The sequence below is a fragment of the Pleurodeles waltl genome, chromosome 11, assembly GCF_031143425.1.
Source record: "Pleurodeles waltl isolate 20211129_DDA chromosome 11, aPleWal1.hap1.20221129, whole genome shotgun sequence".
Taxonomy (NCBI): Eukaryota; Metazoa; Chordata; class Amphibia; order Caudata; family Salamandridae; genus Pleurodeles; species Pleurodeles waltl.
This window is the reverse complement of record NC_090450.1, coordinates 571,724,465-571,736,726: the sequence shown is the minus strand read 5'-3', so window position 1 is coordinate 571,736,726 and position 12,262 is coordinate 571,724,465. Positions and strand designations below refer to the sequence as shown.

At 42.1% G+C, this 12,262-nt stretch overlaps 1 protein-coding gene across 5 annotated transcripts in view; it reads right to left on the bottom strand.

The window, feature by feature from the left end:
• The window catches only part of SLC39A14 (solute carrier family 39 member 14), a 138,790-nt gene that overhangs the window by 122,378 nt on the left and 4,150 nt on the right, over positions 1-12,262 (bottom strand). For 3 of the 5 annotated variants that reach the window (XM_069214028.1, XM_069214026.1, XM_069214025.1), the window contains exon 2: positions 6,782-6,811. The exons of 1 other annotated variant lie outside the window; for it this stretch is intronic. The gene's annotated coding sequence lies outside the window, so the exon portion shown is untranslated. Of the gene's footprint in view, positions 1-5,889; positions 5,995-6,781; positions 6,812-12,262 lie in introns of those variants that run through there. One more of the 5 variants, XM_069214029.1, reaches the window with a different exon arrangement.

Below are 12,262 nucleotides of genomic sequence, written 5' to 3'. Positions count from 1 at the left end.
ATGTTTTATGGATTTCTAGGCATAAATCGGGGTACCTGACACAAAAAGCTGACTGTGGCACACTGGATGGAATGTTTAACATAAAGGGGAACCTCTGAACAAATTCTGAAAACAGTGATGTCAGTGCCTGCCTTTTGTCTTGTGGTATAATTTTTTTCCTCCTTGGATATTTAATATTCAACCCAAACTACAACTGAAATGTCATTTAATGACTTGTGTAGATACAGGTTGGTATCACCCAATAATGGAGTCTCATAAAAAATACTAATGTGCAAGAATGTCATTACTCGGGAATCGATAAACAATCGCATAAACTGAAGGTTTGGAATCCTAGTCACAAGCTACAATAAAAAAGAAAACTTAATGCATACAGTAAACACAGCGGCTCAATGTGGTTGAAGTAAACAACTTGTATTCACAGAAAATCGTGTCAAAAGAAATAGGTGGCCTGGATGGGCTCAATACACTTAATATACGTTAGCTGAACACGAATAGCAATGTGAAAATACAGTAGTTCATAAAAGACAGCTTGTTTGCACACTTAATGATAGTTTTACCTTTAACAGTTGAAAAATGGAGTCAAATGGCTTCCACTCACTCTTTTCCATGCTACTTAAATTGAACTTGGGGTGGATTCATTATGACATTCTACCCATTTTTAAGTATTGCCTGTGACAGCCCATGCACTGCTTGCGCATGACCTCTCGCTTATGAGACATTATGTACAATAAGGGGCTTGCAGCACGCCCACTGTTTACCATTTGCTAGTTTCTTTGTCACTCTTTTTTGCTGCCTCATAAGTGGGCAGAGTGCGACGGTGTCAAATTCTATGTCAGGACCGGAGGCTCCGATTGTGCTTTCTCTTTCTTTACTGACTTAAACAGCAGCCAATCAAATACAAGTAAACAGAAAAACTAAACATCCCATGATGCCTCACATCTCATCACATGGTCCAATCACTAAGCATGACCTCTGTCCATAAGTCCTTTGACCCTCGACGTCACTTCCTCTTTCTTTGCTGCTTCGCAGCAGAGAAGTATACTCTATTGTTCTCTCTACTATTTAATGTGTTTTATAACATTGTTTATTTATTACTGTAGATTTTATTAGCGTAGCGATTCAGTGCGATTTTATTGTATTATTTGAAGCGCTCTCGTTGTTGTTTTCGGCTTGCCGTCAGATTTATGCCCGTTTTTCTTTTGTGGAGCGGGAGCGGAGCTGCGTGCCATACGCAGTCTCCTTTCCATTTCTTTCGCCCATGCACGCGTGCATCTAAACGAGCCGGTCTGTTTCCTTTTCTTGAAATAGATCGGCTCGTTGGTTTAGCGGCGCGTGTGTTCGGGTCTGTCCTGACCTTAAGGATTGTGCTCCCTGACGCCCAGCTATAAGACTAGCTTGGGTTGTAAAATTCTGACAAGGATTCTGCAGAGAGTGCCATCAGGCAGCTCCCTCCACACTTTATTTAGGGGCACTTATTACTTTGCCTGAATTGGGGTTTTTGCACTCCCCCTTGTTTTTCAAAACATTTTCAAAGATATTTGAAAAAGCTAAATAAAAATATACTTTCCTTTTATTAAAAGATTATTGTACTTTAACATTCTGGTCATGGCTTATTGGGATAACCAAGAGGCAGAATACTGAGGAGCTGGGCAATCAGCTGGAAGTAGATCTAGTGGACCTTGATACCAAGGTCCAGCAATCTGTAAATGATGCCCTGGTGAGAGCCTTGGGTCCCTTTTCTGGGCAACTTTTTGATTACGCACGGTCACAGGGTTGGGTGCAAGGACAACAACCTCAACCCGAAGGTAAAAAAGTAAAAGATAGGCAAACAATTTGGAGTCTAGAGCCGATGTTAGCGGAATTCACGCCGGCGCCTTTGAAAAACTGCATAAGAAACGTAGTGGGGAACATAATTATAGCTCTAAGAAGGAAGCCTCTTTCTCCCCCTCTTCCTCCGATAAAGATTCCTCTTCTGAAGCTTCAGAAGACTTGGATACTCAGGTTCGTAGTAAAAGAGCTAAAAAAGCGGCCCCACCTTGCCAGGTTTTGGACTTTGACCCCACAGAAATCATTCACCCCAGAGCTTCCAATTGGGTTCCTCCTCCTGAAGTGGCTCAGTATGTTCAATCTAACCTAAGGAAAAGTTTTGATAAGGAAGTCCGATCACGACTAAAAGCCGAATGTCCCAGACCAGACTTAGAGGGCAAGGTTTCTGATACCCCGGAAATAGACCCTACTATGGTCACTTTCATGAGGAAGTTTGCGAAGGACCCTAAAAAAAGTTTGAATCGATCCTGGCATAGTTGCCAAGACAAACTTTTGGATCTTTCCGGACCTCTGACCAAGATCCTTGAGATGGCGTATATAGCTAAAGCATCAGGATCTCCTGTAGACACAGATGTTCTTATCGGTTGGGCCCAAAGATCCCTTTGCCTTCTAGGAAACACTAATTGCGCTATTTCTGCAGAACGCAGGAAATCTATTCTAATGCGAATTGACCCAAAGTTGTCAGATCTAGCAACTTCGGAGGCGGGTCATCTTTTATTAAGGACTTGGCTAAGTTCTGTTCTACTTTTTCTTCGCTAGACAAAGCCCAAATGTCTCTGAAGAAGGTATTTAGACGAGGCCTTTTTGTCAGGGCCGGTCGTTACGGAGAACGCATGCCTGGCCGAGGAACATTCAATAGGCCCCAAAACCCAGAGGCAGAGGTGGTTGGTACGGTGAACAAGATCCCACCTTCTATCCCACTCGCCCCAGAGGAGGAAGTCCTCGCTTCCACAGAGGTTCTCGCAGGAGGCAACAAGGAGCCATACAAGACAAGTTTCACAGGTGAGTATTATTCATTTTTCTCAGGTCAAATTTGGGGGCAGAGTGGCATTGTTTTTGGTAAATTGGGAAAGGATCACCAGAGATCCGTGAATTCTCCAAACGGTCATGGGATTTCGCCTAGAGTTTATCAGTACTCCCAGGCAACTCTCTCCACCACTACAGATGTGTTTTTCCCTAGCAAATCAAGATTTTATAGACAAAGAGGTTCAGGCTTTGTTAGACAAAGGGGCCGTCCAGTTTGCTTCCCCTCATCCTTATGGTTTTCTCAGCCCTATATTTGTAGTAGACAAGAAGGGAGGAGGACAACGTTAAGTCTTGAACCTAAAGGATTTCAATCATTGGATTCTATACAGGCACTTCAAGATGGAGGGCATCCACATGTTAAGAGATATCCTGTTAGAAGGAGATTGGATGGTTCGGTTAGATCTAAAGGATGCTTATCTGTCGATTCCAATTTTCAGGTTTCTTCAATTCCAGTGGAAAGGTCAGTGCTTGGAGTTTCTTGCTCTCCCGTTCGGTCTGTCATCAGCACCTTGGTGCTTCACAAAGCTACTGAGACCTGTGATGGAATGGCTAAGAGCCAGGGGAGTCAGATTAATCATATATCTGGATGACATCATTCTGATGGCCCAATCTCCTCAAGTCCTCCTATCTCACTTGAACTGGACCATCAGTCTTCTGCAAGATTTAGGTTTCCTTATCAATGTGCAGAAGTAATTGTTGAAACCGACTCAGGTGATAGAATAGAATTTATCTGAAACCCCAGGAAATCTATGTCAGCTCCTTCTACCTTCTCAAAAGATCCGCGACATCAAGAGGGAATTGAGATTGGTTCTGACCAGTCCGACCGCCTCATTAAGGAATATAGCCAGAGTAGTGGGCTTGTTAGCTTCGTCTATTCAGGCGATCTTCCCTGCCCCTTTGCATTATCGTGCTCTGCAGAGACTCAAGATCAGGCATCTACAACAGGGTCGGAGTTATTCGGAACAGATTCCATTGACTGCCGAGGTAAGATCGGAGATTCAATGGTGGCTTCATCATATGGAAGCCTGGAATGGCAGAGCGATTTTCGGGTCTCACCCAGAGGTGGTAATAGAATCAGATGCCAGCCGATGGAGAGCACGCTGCAACTCCTTTGTGACGGGAGGCAGATGGTCAGAATGGGAACAAACTTTACATATCAATTGCCTTGAACTTCTGGCGGGTTCATTTGCCATTAAGAGTCTATCCCCTCAGAAGACAGACTGTTGCATACTATTACGGATGGACAATGTCTCAGCAGTGAGGTATGTCAACAAACTGGGGGGCATGAAATACAGGATTTTGGCAGAGATTGCCAAGGATTTCTGGCATTATTGTCTGACACAACGCCTAGTGGTCATAGCAGAATACCTTCCAGGGGACCAGAACACTATAGCAGACTGGAATTCCAGATACCTGACAGATTCCAGCGACTGGAAACTGGATCCTCTGATTTTTTCTCAGATAGTCAATGAATGGGGCAATTGTGAAGTGAATCGGTTTGCCTCCAGACTCAATTTTCAGATACCAACATTTTACAGTTGCCGTCCAGACCCTTGTGCAATAAAGACAGATGCATTTCTTCAGGATTGGTCCCAGTTTCAGGGTTATGCCTTTCCACCATTCCTGATGATTGCCAGGGTTTTGTCTCAGGTTCAGAGACAGAAGACAGAGATTGTTCTGGTGATGCCCTTTTGGAGGGCACAACCTTGGTTCCCCATAGCTCTACATTTAGCTTGTGCCTCTCCTCTTCTCATTCCACCTCGTCGGAATCTTCTCTTGAGTCCGGAGGGCCTTCAACATCCAATGATCTCGTCAGGGAAGTTGACTCTGTTAGCCTGGTTGATTTCAGGTCAAGATGGAGTACCCCAGACATTTCGAAACAAGCTGTGGATTACATTAAACAGGCCTGGGCCAGTAGTACCCATAAAAGATATGCCTCAGCTTGGCGCAGATGGACTGGTTGGTGTGATGGAAGAGGTGCCAATCCAGTGGAAGCACATATTGAATTGATTGTTAACTTTTTAGCAGAATTAGCTAGTTCTGATTTAGCTTATCGGACGATCAATAATTTTAGATCAGCCATTTCAGAGGGGCACTCTCATCTAGAAGGTAAACCTGTTGGAGAACATCCGTTAATTTGTAAACGTCTCTCTAAACCTCCTCAAGCTAAATATTCTGTATTATGGGATGTTAATGTTATTCTAAAATTTTTAGACTCTTGGCCTGCCAACAGGTATTTGTCTCGCAAGCAGCTTTCAGCTAAACTGACCATGCTTTTATGTCTTATCTCTTGTAAAAGAGTTTCCGATGTCAGAGCATTGGATTTAGCTGGTAGAGCTTATTCCCCGGATGGGGCCACATTTTTGGTGACAAGAAGGACTAAAACAAATTACAGGTCAGTATCTTACCCAGTATATACTGACAATTCTAAATTATGTGTAGTCCAATGTTTAAAGGATTATGAAGTTGTCACAGAAGAATTTAAACAGGATGTTAAAGGTCAACTGTTATTTCTTTGCACAAACCTTTTAAACCAGTTACCTCAGCTACGTTAGCCAGATGGATGAGATGGTAAATGAAGGAAGCAGGTATTGATACCTCTCTGTTTGGAGCTCATTCTGCTAGAGGAGCTATGGCCTCTAAATCTTTTGCCTTGGGTTCCGTTTAGAAGACATTATGAAGGCAGCAGATTGGTCTTCAGAAAATACTTTTGGTAAGTTTTATCACAAACCTGTCTTGGACGTTGCCACTGTGGTAATGGAACAGCTTTAAACTAGCATAATCGGAGCCTCCAGTCCGGACATAGAATAAAAAAAAAATCTAGCTTACGCGTCAAGAATTTTCAATTGTATTAAGGACACAGAGGCGAGGATTATCCCTCCCTTAAGTACAATAAGATATTGAATATCAAATTAATGTGGATGTTGATGATCTATTGTTATATTACCCTCCCAGTTTATTGTCATTTATAGAAATATAAATTTATTGAGATGTGTTCAATTCCTTTTGGATATTACCTTCCTGTTTATTACTTACACGTTCTGATCAGAAGAATTCCTGAAATTTCATGGCTTCACGGTTTCCCTGGTGTTGAGCTCTTCAAGTTATGGTTATCCGGTAGGAGTGGATGTTCCTGACTCCTGTTATTCGAGATGGCGTAAGAAGTTTCGATTCATTTTGAACTTTATCTGTTTTGACCAAAGAAAGCGGAAGTGACGTCGACGGTCAAAGGATTTATGGACAGAGGTCATGCTTAGTGATTGGACCATGTGATGAGATGTGAGGCATCATGGGATGTTTAGTTTTTCTGTTTACTTGTATTTGATTGGCTGCTGTTTAAGTCAGTAAAGAAAGAGAAAGCATAATCCTTGCCTCCGTGTCCTTAATAGAATTGAAAATTCTTGACGCGTAAGCTGGAAACTTTTTTATCCTCTTATTTGTATGAAGCATGGACTAAGTACAGATCGCTTCAGCTTGATTGATGTCCTTCCACTGATCGATGTACTATTTTTATTGATTTATTCTCTGTGCTGCTTCTTCGAGGGCGAGTCTTAAAAAGCTTTAGGATACTGCCAGCACTGACCATATCATAGAGCTTTTATTAAATTTCCCATTGCCTGTTTTCCCCCCCCACACTCCCGTCTGTTGATCCTGTTGCCTATCCTTACCTTAAAATGTGCTTAAAGGCTTTGAACGAAACAAAAAACAAAAAAAGCAATAAAACAGAGCAAGAAGCAGAAAACAGAAAGTACAGTACAGAAAGTACAAATTGTGAATGTAATGGAGGAAACACTAAACTATTGAGGCATATAAGGTGACTGTAGTCATGGTTACTCCTGTAGAATGTTAAGGACGTAATGTGATGAAATGTGGAAAACCGATGAGGCAGTTGACAGTGGCTGAAGGGCCTGAATAAAGAGTACCTTACCTGAATCAGTTCTCTATCCTTGGAGTGAAGCTGTGAACGACAACACAATTTGGCGATGAGGATGGAGTTTGTTTTTTTTAAAGTTTGCACACACAACAGACAACAACAATAATACCTTGGCACTTACTTTGTTTTTCAAAATAATATATTGAAGTGTTCAGTCAACTTATAGGCATTATTGTAGTACTATTTGATTACCATGTAGAATGCTACAGCCCCACTGTTTCTCTTAACATCATGGGGCAAACCAAATCTTAAATGGAAGTAAATGTTTGGGAATTATGCTTGAGTTTGTGGCACTAACTTCAGCTTGTAGAGAAAACATGCATTGGTATTACACTATTTAGGCGCAGAAGGGCAAGAGGTTTTGGAAAACCAGCCCAAATTGTCTAGGGAAGATACAAGGAATTCAAAGGAGTATGAAATTGTCATTAAAAACTAGATCTGAATTTCTAACCAAAGGTCAGTACAATCTTAGAGAGGCGCCACTTTGGGTTGAGAACCAAGGTAAAGAACAGTCAGTGAAAGATTTTGTGGCCAGTCTGTGCAAACTGGCAACTAGCTGCAAATTTGGTGAAGGACCGGAAGACAGAATTAGAGAACAATTTGTTTTAAAATGCAATAGGAATAAAATAAGAGAAGAACTTTGGATGAAGGATGAACGGTCTCTAGAAGAAGTGATGATAATGGCTAAATGTGCAGAACATTTGTTGAAGTGTGTGGAAGAGGTAAGTGTTAAGAAGGGTGCGAAAACTACTGTGAAAAGAGAGGATACAAGTGATGTATGTGTGTTGTCAAACCTAAGGGTGAGTTAAAGAATACAACGGATTCAGATTTTAAACGACCATAGGGTAGATGTAGAATGGAGGGACACAGATCCAATGACAAATTCTATACAGCTTTGTCTCTCGCTTGCCATGCGTATAGCAAGAGAGTCCAATTTAATAAATGTTGCAAGAAAAAAGGGAGGACATTTTTGCAGAGTAAGACTTCAGAAATCTGTCAAGAGTGGTACTGCAACTGGGTGGTGTATCCAAAACTTATCCAGCAGAAGCAGCAAAGGTTGACGAGGTGGAAGTGTACACAATTGACTAGTGTTCTCAAATCACTATCATTTGAAAGAAGAGTTTTCTTGAAGGTAAACGGTTACTGAAAGTAGATCTCAAAACAAGCAGCTAGGGTGGGTTTGTCGGTCAAGATGTGGGAATACTTTGAGACATATTAGAATTAAAAGGTAGATGTACAGTTGGCAAAGTGTGTGTGTCGCATGTTGGGGATGATCACCTAGTTTGTATTTATCATGGCAGTTTAGGGATTAGTTTGAATCCCACTATAACAATGAGAACAGGTATATAATCATCTCTTGATCCCATCCCCACTATTTTGGTTCCTTTTGAAAGACTCCTCACCCACTAACCTAGTTGGTGGCATGCTTCATCATAAGGTTCCCACCCCAGGTGCCTAGTGCCTTTGTGGGGTGCTTTCGCGCCTGATTACACCAGAGCAGGTCAGTTGTTTTTACGCACCTACGGGTTTCATGCATGAAATGAAGGTGTATGATTTTAAATTGTCTTACGGACACCAAGGTAATAGTGTATTTTTATTCTTGGTGTTCCTTGACAAGAATAAAAACTGTGCATGAAGTACGCAGAGATCTGATGTACTCCTACATCAGATTTAATGGTCGACATGTTTCAGCCAATACTCTACGTGCCCCGACAGGGTCAGTACGGCCATCTTCAGGACCTACTCTCTTATGCACCAGCTCCTTAAGACTGGTACCATAACTTTAACCTGTTAACTCACTGAACCCTTCAAAATGACACAGCTCCTTTCGAGGACCTGTGAAAGAGAGCACTGCAAGAATACCAGTAAGTTGACTGAACAAACATGCCTTAACACATTTTTTTGTTTTCATGGCTCATGTATTACCCCCACCAAGTCGCCACCTTCATTTGTGGGATCATAGTGCACCTCAGCGTATTACTATTATAACCAACCTCTACAGAAGTGATTGGCGACCCCTTCTACTCAGAGTCTGCCTCACCAACCGCAGACTATGGCTCAAAACAACATCAAAGTTTTAGATCATTAGCAGTCATAATGACTAATAGTGTCATAATACATATCTTGTGTCACTTTGCTTTATTTTAAGTATATGCTTGTTTTTGTTGGGGACTCATACTCTGCTCAGCGGTATTCTTAACCTTTGTGACCCCCAAGCAGCAGACAGTTGTCAACCATACTCTTTTCTTTGCTGCTTATTGCAGAACCGCATGTCACGCATTCACAAAATCACTGCATATCTCATATATCACATTGCTGATGCTTCTTCTTATTATGCTTGTCTTTCGGGGAATCACATTCTTGTTTGCGATATTTCTAATTTTCATACCTTACATGCGGTGAATGCAACACATGCAAACCTTGTGACACTCATGTAGGTACTGTTTTTTATATATGTTACTATTCTGTGTTAACTAAATCACGTTTCACTCATTCATCCGAAAGGTTTAGGTAAAAAAGTAAACACCTATGTGTGCCTAGATAGCATTTCGCCTCATGGAGGTCTGGGGTAGTGTGGGGGTGTGAAAGGGTGGGTGTTGGGGGGCCTGTAGTCACACATTGCAGAGGACACACTTGCGTTAGGAATCAGGTTCCCAGACCTTTTTAAATCAAACACTGCTTCTGAGTGTCCCACCTGCTGGAGTCAGCCCCCACTCACTTTGTCAAAGGTTGTCACCCGCGTTCTCAACTACATTGTTCCTCGGTCCTGGAATGATACTGGTGCCCTCCTCCTTTCATGGTTAAATATTGTTTGTATTCCCAAGGGTGTGGAATTTTACAAAGTATCTACTTTTCCATGGGACTGGCTATGCCATAAATATAGTTGTCCTGTAAAACAAATCCACTTATCCCTTTGGTGCGAGTTAGTGCGGCGACAAATTATGGCAGCAACTTCATTATATAAGAGCTCTGATAATAACCTCTCTGATTATGCCAGGGCTCATACTGTAGTACGGTTTAAATACCAGCAATTTCCTTCTTTTGCCAACTTTCCACAGATCACATACTGGGGCTGGAGGAAGTACATCCAGCAATGACAGCCCTTTTGAGTCTGTGCAAACCTACTAACTTTAATGTTTTTGGGGTTTTCATAAGCTCTTCTCTGATCTTTTCCCATGCTGAGAAAGGTTGGAAATTTACTCCTGACAACGGCAGAAGTTAAACTTCTTCCAGGTTTGGGGAAAAAGAGGTTGGAGGAAAGTGAACTTGTAAATGCTAATCAGATTTTCGCAAGAGCAAATCTATGCATGCATATTTGCTTGTGCTAAAATGTAGTGCACAAATATTTTCTAGGAGCATGAATGTCCGCAGGGGGGCGCTTGCCTCCCCTGGATTTAGGTACAGCCTGGTGTGCAGGCTCACAGTGCAGCGTAACACTGAGACTGCCGTAGTGTTATGCTGCCTGCACTAGTACGGCCGATTTTAAAATAATGTCCCCCCCCACCAAAAAGAAATTCTGTGGACGCCCATGTTAAGGAGTACGATTTCCTCCTGGCCTACTTATGTAAATTCTTTAGAATTTATGAATGCCATAAATCTGCAACAAAGCAAGGACATATACCATGAGTAGACTTTTGCAACTTTCTTTAAGAATTGGGCCCAAATTAGGTCTGACTTTATCCAAGAGCTTTTGTTTTTATTACAATTCTATCTCTCCATCTATCGACTGGTTTCACTGTGAGTGACAACATTCTGCTCTTGTACAAGCAGCATATCTGCACACAAAGTAGTTTTATTCAGCGCCACTGACTACTGAGCAATGTGTGCTTTTTATGACCAAAAAATATTTTTTCTTATAGCCAATGTTTGTTATAATGGTGCGGCCCGACAGCTCCCACTGCAATAAAGTTTTATAAAAACCATTGACAAAACCAAAAGGCTGACCCCAATCTGTTGGGTTTGGCTATGCTTTTTTATTTTCATGTTTCCCATAATCTTGTTGAGTGATTAAACTATTAATAATTGAAAATTAGTGTATCATGCATCAACATATTTTACTAAATGATGCGTGAAAGAAATGGTACCAAAAATTCACAGTAGGTTAGCAAAAACTTTTTTTCCTAGTTGCATTTTATATTAACATATGGACACAAATATTACATTAACTGCAGACAATGCCCTTCCCTGATCCATAATGTTGTACTGTAAATTGGCAGCCAAAGGGTTTGTCTTTCAGGGGGTTGGGTCTACTTGTCCAAAGGACAAAATAACCATGAAAACGTGATGTCCTTGACCCTAAACATTATGTCCTTGGCATAGGACTAGAGGAATTCCACACCCCTGTATTCCCAGAAAGTCGTGCCGGCGTGGTTCGGCCTGGCATGTTGGGGGAGTGTCCTGCGTGTGATAAAATCACACATTGTTCAACACAGCCACAACATGTCTGGTGGAACGACGTCAGCACGATTTCCCAGGAATACAAACCGTATTTAAGCACAATTTTGGGCATCCATTTCTCCTTAAAACCTGTGCCCTATGTCTTGCTTGTATGTCACCGCTTCTTTGCGCATACAAAGTATGTGTCTGTTTAAAACACTTCCATTTTGTGCAGCAACTACATCATTTTTTTCCTTAAAACCTATGACTAAGGGCCTGCTTCAGAGTTTGGCGAATGGGTTACTCCATCACAAACGTGAAGGATATCCCGTCTGCCGTATTACGATCCCCATAGGTTATAAAGATATCGTAATTCAGCAGAAGGGATATCCATCACATTTGTGACAGCACAACCCCCTCTGCCAAACTCTAAATTGGGCCCTTAGTCCTCATTCTCATATGAAGTACACGAAAAGCATTTCAGGTGCCCCATATTCATACGCACCTAGGTGCAAGAGATGTAACAGCCTAACTCCCGAAGCTCCACTCCACCCCAATCCAACCTACCACAATCAACCTCCCTCCATTCCAAACCAATCCAATCTACCCCACTCCACTCTACCCCACTCCATTCCAAAATTCCCCCACTTCACCCTAATCCAGCCCACACAATCTACCCCACTCCACGCAATCTCACCAATACACTCCTATCTACCCCATACTACTCCACTTCAATCTGCTCCATCCTACTCCAGTCTACCTCACTCCACTGCAGACTACCCACTACAATCTACCCCAAACTAACTCACTTCACCTCTACCCCACTTTACTCCAATCTACCCTAATGTACCCCATTCTACTTGAATCCACCCCACTCAACCCAACTTTACCCCAATTCCCACCACTCCACTCTACCTCAATGACTCCACTCTACCACAATCCAATGTAGCTCACACTTCCCCCAACCTACCACACTCCAGTCTACCTCCTCCACTCTACTGCACTCCAATGTACTCCATTACACTCTAATCCATACACTCTATTCCACCCAATCAACCCAATTTCCAATCTACCCTACTCCCCTCTACCTCAGTACAC